Here is a 7,563-nt window from a genome sequence, read left to right as displayed (position 1 = left end):
GGGTAACTTTTAGATGAAATGCAATTCTCCACCTTTCAAATAGTCACAGCAGCAAAGACATGTAGCCCAGTGATTGGCATCCTAAAGTCCCCTAGTGTGTACCAGAGCCTATTCTAAGCACGTTCTGTGTGTGAGATAATTTAAATAATAATCACAACACCACCATTTGGGAAATACTGTTATTACCTTATTTTTAAAAACTTGCCAAAGATCACTTAAGTAATAAATTGCAGAGTTAGAATTTGGACCCAGCAGACTGGTTCCAGAGTCCATGATTTTAATCACCGAACTCTACTGTTTATCAATAATTGTCAAACATATGTTTCCAAATTAATGTCTAAGAAAACTAAGATTTTAAGGAAATGATTTATAAGCAAACATTTATCTTGGGAGACGATAATGGGGATACTGGTTTAAAATGTTCAAAATGATTTCTGAATAGAAAAAATTTAATTCTGTTCACCAAATTGTGAATATAAGAATTATGAACAAATACTCCATTCTGTTAATATATACAACCAGATGTTGGATTTATGTTTCATCCACTTTTAAGTATAGGGAAAACCTCATGCACCTATTAATAATTAACAATAAAAACTGGTATAAAATGCAAGTAAATTTAGTACTTATTAAAAACTTCTGAATAAAATTTGTGGGATAAGCATATGGAGAGTAAAAGCAATACCAATGACCTAAACTTTATTAGACATACGGCTCAAATAACAAACTTTGGTTTCAAGCCAGCATATGTGCTGTAAGGATGCTTTCCCTCCAAAATAGTTCCAGAATCTGACTCCTTCCCCTGACCACCACTGATAATTACCTAGTCTAAGCCAGCATCTTTGCTCACCTGGAATTTGCAGTAGCCTTCCACTCTTGACACCTTATGAGCCATCCTCCACACCCACACTGTGGCCGGGGTGACCTTTCAAAGATGGGACTCAGATGGCATCTGTCTTCTGTTAAAACCCTCCCATGGCTTTTTGCTGCTCTTTGCCGACTTCTTTGACTCCCCCTGGCCCTGTTTTCATTCTCTCTCCAGACTTCAGGCACACTGGCCTTGGTTCCCTTTCTTGAAAACACACCTTTGAGGCTGTGCTGGCAGCTTCCTCTGCCCTCAGTTCTTTTTTTTTTTTTTTTAATTTTTGTACATTAAAAAAATAGAAGTATAGTTGATTGATAACGTAGTGATAATTACTACTGTGCACACAGTTATTCAGTTATACATTGTTATTGTTGCTCAGTCACTAAGTTGTGTCCAACTCTTTGTGACCAAATGGACTGCAGCACTCCAGACTTCCCTGTCCTTCACTATCTCCCTGAGGTTGCTCAAACTCATGTCCATGGAGTTGATGATGCCCTCCAACCATCTCATCCTTTGTCACCCCCTTCTCCTCCTTCCCTCAGTCTTTCCCAGCATCAAGGTCTTTTCCAGTAAGTCGGCTCTTTGCATCAGCTGGCCAAGCTATTGGAGCTTCAGCATCAGTCTTTCCAATGAATATTCAGGGTTGATTTCCTTTAGGGTTGACTGGTCTGAGCTCCTTGCTGTCCAAGGGACTCTCAAAAGTCTTCTCCAGCACAATTCCAAAGCATCAATTCTTCGGCACTCAGCCTTCTTTATGGTCCAACTCACATCTGTAAATGACTACTGGAGAAACCATAGCTTTGACTACACAGACTTTGTCAGGAAAGTGACATCTCTGCTTTTTAATATGCGATCTAGGTTTGTCATAGCTTTTCTTCCAAGGAGCAAGCACCTTTTAATTTCATGGCTGCAGTCACCATCCATGATTTTGGAATCCCAGAAAATAATGTCTGTGATTTTGGAATCCCAGAAAATAATGTCTATCACTGTTCCCACTTTTTCCCCATCTATTTGCTGTGAAGTGATGGGACCAGATACTGTATTCTTAGTTTTTTGAATGTTGAGTTTTAAGCCAAAGCCAGCTATTTCACTCTCCTCTTTCACCTTCATCAAGAGGCTTTTTAGTTCCTCTTTGCTTTCTGCCATTAGAGTGGTATCTGCATATCTGGGATTGTTGATATTTCTCCTGGCCGTCTTGATTCCAGCTTGTCATTTATCCAATCCAGCATTTCACACAATGTACTCTGCGTAGAAGTTAAATAAGCAGGGTGACAATATACAGCCTTGATGTACTCTTTCCCAACTTGGAACCAGTCTGTTGTTCCATGTCCAGTTCTAACTGTTGCTTCTTGACCTGCATACAGATTTCTCAGGAAACGGGTAAGGTAGTCTGGTATTCCCATCTCTAAGAATTTTCCACAGTTTTTTATGATCCACACAGTCAAAGGCTTTAGTATAGTCAATGAAGCAGTAGATGTTTTTCTGGAATTCCTTTGCTCTTTCTATGATCCAACAGATGTTAACAATTTGATCTTAGGTTCTTCTGCCTTTTCTAAATTCAGCTTGTACCTCTGGAAGTGTGTGTGTGTGTGTGTGTGTGTGTATATATATATATATATATATATATATATATATATATGTGTGTGTGTGTGTGTGTGTGTATATGTGTGTATGTATATATATATATAATTTTTTCTTTTCCATTATGATTTATCACAAGATTTTTAAAACATTTTTAATTGAAGTATAGCTGATTTACAATGTTGCTTTTTAGAGTTTTTTCCCATATTGGCCATTACAGAGTATTGAGTAGAGTTTCCTATGCCATATAGTAGGTCCTTATTAGTTATCTGTTTTATGTAGTTTGTGTGTATCAGTCCCAGTCTTCCAATTTATCCCTTGCCCTTTTACCTGCTGGTAACCATAAGTTTGTTTTCGACATCTGTAATTCTATTTCTGTCTTATAGATAAATTCATTTGTATCTTTAGATTCCACATATAAGCAATATCATATAATATTGTGTTTCTCTGTCTAACTTACTTTACAAAGTATGATAATCTCTGGGTCGACCCATGTTGCTGCAAATGGCATTATTTCATTGTTTTTTATGCCTGAGTAATATTTCATTGTATATATATATACCGCATCTTCTTTATCCATTCCTCTGTTGATGGACGTTTATTTTAGGTTGCTTCTATGTCTTAGCTATTGTAAACAGTGCTGCAATGAACATTGAGGTGCATGCATCTGTTCAAATTATGGTTTTCTCCATATATATGCCCAGGGGTGGGACTGCTGGATCATATGGTAGCTCTATTTTTAGTTTAAGGAAACTTCATATTGTTCTCCATAGTGGCTGTACCAGTTATTGTAGGATATTGAATATAGTTCTCCATGCTATATAGTAGGACCTTGTTATTTATCCATTCTACACATAAAAGCTTACATCTGCTAGCTCCAGCCTCCTATTCCATCCCTTTCCCAACCTCTTCCCCCTTGGCAACCACCTGTCTCTTGTGTCCATGATTCTGTTTTGGTTTCATAGATAAATTCACTTGTGTTATATTTTAGATTCCCCATATAAGTGATATCATATGATATTTGTCTTTCTCTTTCTGACTTTACTTAGTATGATACTCTCTAGTTGCATCCAAGTGGCACTATTTCATTCTTTTTTATGGCTGAGTAGTATTTCATTCAGAGAAGACAATGGCACCCCACTCCAGTACTCTTGCCTGGAAAATCCCATGGATGGAGGAGCCTGGAAGGCTGCAGTCCATGGCGTTGCTGAGGGTCGGACACGACTGAGCGACTTCACTTTCACTTTTCACTTTGATGCATTGGAGAAGGAGATGGCAACCCACTCCATTGTTCTTGCCTGGAGAATCCCAGGGATGGGGGAGCCTGGTGGGCTGCCATCTGTGGGGTTGCACAGAGTCGGACACGACTGAAGTGACTTAGCAGTAGTATTTCATTGTTTATGTGTACCACATCTTCTTTTTCCAGTTATTTGTCAATGGGCATTTAGGTTGTTTCCACGTCTTGGCTATTGTAAATAGTGCTGCTATGAATATATGAGTGCATGTAAGTTTTTGAATTACAGTTTTGTCTGGATATATACCCAGGAGTAGGACTGCTGGATTAAATAGTAACTCTATTTTTAGTTTTCTGGGGAACATCCATACCATTCTCCATAGCAGCTATACCAACTTACATTCCCACCCACAGTGTAGGAGTGTTTCCTTTTCTCCACATGCTCTCCAACATTTGTTATTTGTAGACTTTTTGATGATGGCCATTCTGATAGTGTGAAATGGCACCTCATTGTACTTTAAATTTGCATTTCTGTAGTAATTAGTGATGCTGAGCATCTTTTCATGTGCCTGTTGGTCATCTGTAGGTCTTCTTTGAAGGAATGTCTATTTAGGTCTCCTGTCCATTTTTGGATAGGGTTGTTTATTTTTTTGTTGAGTGGTATGAGCTGTTTGTGTATTTTGGAAATTAAGCCCTTGCCAGTTGCATCATTTGCAGGTATGTTCTCCCATCCTGTAGATTGCCTTTTCATTTTGTTTATGGTGTCCTTTGCTGTGCAAAATCTTGTAATTTTGATTAGTTCCCATTTGTTTCCTTTTGTGCCCTTAAGTCTTCACCTTGCTTGCTCTGTCCTGTCATTTGGGTCTCAGGAAAAATGTCACCTCTTTAGAAATGTCTTCCCTTGACTGCACTTCCCAAGTTTGTCACACATAGTCCTCCATTACATGACCCTGTTTGCTTCCTTAATTCTTCATGTCACAATTTGTATTATCTTTGTCTTCTAAAAATTTTTTTGCTTCCTGGCTTTCTGTCCCCCACTTTAGCTATTTTGTTATGAAACAATCTACCCCAAAACTCAGTGATATAAATCATCACTTATATAATTGCTCAAAACTTACTAGGCTGCCAGTCTGGTCTAAGCTCAGCTGGATCATTCTTCTGCTTGGGCCAGACTTGTTTGATCTAGGCCAGGCCTCCCATGCTTCCACTGTCAGCTGCTGGGTCAGCAAGGCCTGGCTGGTTTAGAAGAGCCTTCAGTGGGAAGGAGGGTACTGGGCCTTTGCCTCCAAGTGCTCTCTTGTCCTCCAGCAGATTAGCACAGGCTTGTGCATGTGATGGTTGGAGTGTTCCAGGAGCTTTAGAGTGGGAGTTTCAAGGCTTCTCCAAGTCTCAGCCAGGCATCAACACAGTGTTAACTTCTACTGCATTCCATCAATGAAACAAGTCACAAGTCTAGCCCAGATTCAAGGGGTGCAGGAAGGGACCACCTCTTGATCAAGGGAGCTGGCAAGTATGTCGGCCTTTATTCCATGTGACCAACCGCCTCCACCCCACCACTGCCAGAATGCAGTTCACTGTAACTGGGGCCGACCCTGCCCCACAGTGTTTGGAAAGTACTGCTCAAAAGCCCAGGAGTGTGGTAGCTACTGGTCAGTCTCATATTCAGTCCTCCCTTTGGTTTAAGTTATTCAAGATGTGGCCATTCTGCCTTTCACATTAACCCTCTCTGGAATGCAACCACCAACTGAGAAACTGGCACTTTAGAGAAAAATTACCCAAGCCGGAATGGCAAGAGGAGAGGGGGTAATATGAGAAATTTCAAATGAAAGAGTGAAGCCGAAAATCTGTCAAGTTCTGTAAGATAAAAATCTTCTTGAAAGGGCACCTCTGCCAAGATTGCACTTTCACAGGCAGCCTTGCCGGGAAACGAGGTCAGAGTAGCGAGTGTCCTCTCTGGCAGCCAGGCTTGGGGAGGAGGGGAGGGATTTTGATGAGAACTCAGTTGCATTCTCCAAGGTCCCTGCTCGGTAGCCATATCAGAAAATGAAGAAAAGAAACCTGCTGAGTTGGCAAGCAAGGGCAGCCTCATCCCTGCTGAGAACTTGGAATTAGGCTCCATGGAGTTTCCTTTCCTCTCACCTGGAAGATTTAAAAGTAGATGCCACTGGGGACTTGCCGATAAGTCCAGTGGTTGGGACTCCACACTTGTACTGCTGAGGGCCTGGGTTCAATCCCTGCTGTGGGAACTAAGATCCCGCAAGCTATTCAGCATTGCCAAAAAACAGCTGGCACCACTGAAGTACACCCCATTTCAGAAGTAAGTCATTGAATGAATCAGCCCATCTGTAAGTATTTAGAGCTGACCTTGTATACCTGCTGTGCTGCGCATCCTGTGGACACCAAGAAGCAGAAGGTTCTGCCTTCAGAGAACTTCCTAGGGACACCCAGGCCCCGAAGGCAATGACAGTGCCCAGCCTGCTGGCTGTATTCCTCATAGTTGGGGCCATGAAGTTGTCTTTGAGAGAGGATTTCGGGTGCATGGCTCTATGTCTATTACAACCATAATTTACTGAGTAATTCAAACATGCAGGCATTCTTCCGAGTGCTTTGTGAGATCACACAGTTGAATTTGACAACTGGCCTCTCTTGAAGAGGATACTATTAGTATCACCATTTTATCAGTAGAAATTGCAGTCTAAAGTTCTACCACAAAGTGGTGGCTAAGCCATGATGTCAGCCCATGTTTGTCTAAATCCAAGCTGGGAACACCATCTGGGCTGCCCCCATCTCAGGTCTTCAATGGTAAACATAAATAGTAGTATTCATTCTGACCATGTGCTAGGCTTTACATGTATTATTTTACTTAATCCTCACCATATTATGTCTATGTCACAGACAAGGAAACTGAGGCACAGAGAGAGATAGCTCTTGCCCAAGGTCACAGGGAAGGTCAGGGTGGCCCTGGGTTTCCTCATAACTTCATGAGCTGATGGTGACCACCCCCCCACCCCGGTACCTTCTTGTTCTGGCTGCTGATCTAGTTCAATGGTAGGAGAGCTGCCATCCACCCACCCACAAGTACCTTTAAGAACCTTCAAATGGGAATCTTCAAGAAACTTTCCCATTGACCCTGGTCCCATTCAGAGTGGGCCTGTTATGAATTCCATTCCTCTTGCTGCCCTCAATCCCCTCCCAGCTGGAGTCCTTCAAGGCTTTACTTTTGCTCCTTTCTTGTTGGAGGATGGCTGTGTGGAAAGCTCTTCCTTCCCCCTCCCGCTTCTGTCATGGTCTCCTCCTAGGCTGGCTGCAGGGCCCAAGGTGCACAGCTGATGAGGGAGAGGAGGCTTGAGAGTTCAGCCTGCCACCCGGGCCCTCTTTGGAAGTTTCTGAGCGGCTCCCGTGGAGGAGTGGTCCTGGGTCCGGCTGTCTCTTGTCAGCTTTATTTCAGGCAACAAAAAAGGACTGCAGAAGAAGGGGGCCAAAGATGGCCAGCCCAGCACATTTCTGGATGTAACACCCAGCTTCTACCTAGAGGACTCCTGCTGGAGAGGCTCCAGAAATGACTGCAGCAACCCTCTCATTCTATGCAGGATGGGGCCGACACTCAGAGAGGTCATGGCTAGCACAAGGTCGCAGAGCTCTTTAGTGTCAGAGCCAGGCCTAGCACACTGCTTCTGAAGTCATTGTTCTCACTACTCACCTTATAGCAGGGTTTCCAGCCTGCAGCCCTTTCAGGATCATCTTCACAATTTTTGCCACGTCTGTGTGCCATCTGTACTGTTGATTGCTTAAGGTTTTCTTGAAATTGCCTACTGTTTTAAACAAATAAAATGGATTGAAAAGGGAAGCTTCAAAGCTCGAGTTTGTTCCGGATTTACATTCT

This window comes from Bos taurus, chromosome X, assembly GCF_002263795.3.
Source record: "Bos taurus isolate L1 Dominette 01449 registration number 42190680 breed Hereford chromosome X, ARS-UCD2.0, whole genome shotgun sequence".
NCBI classification, from domain to species: domain Eukaryota; kingdom Metazoa; phylum Chordata; class Mammalia; order Artiodactyla; family Bovidae; genus Bos; species Bos taurus.
Note: the sequence above shows the minus strand (reverse complement) of the source record.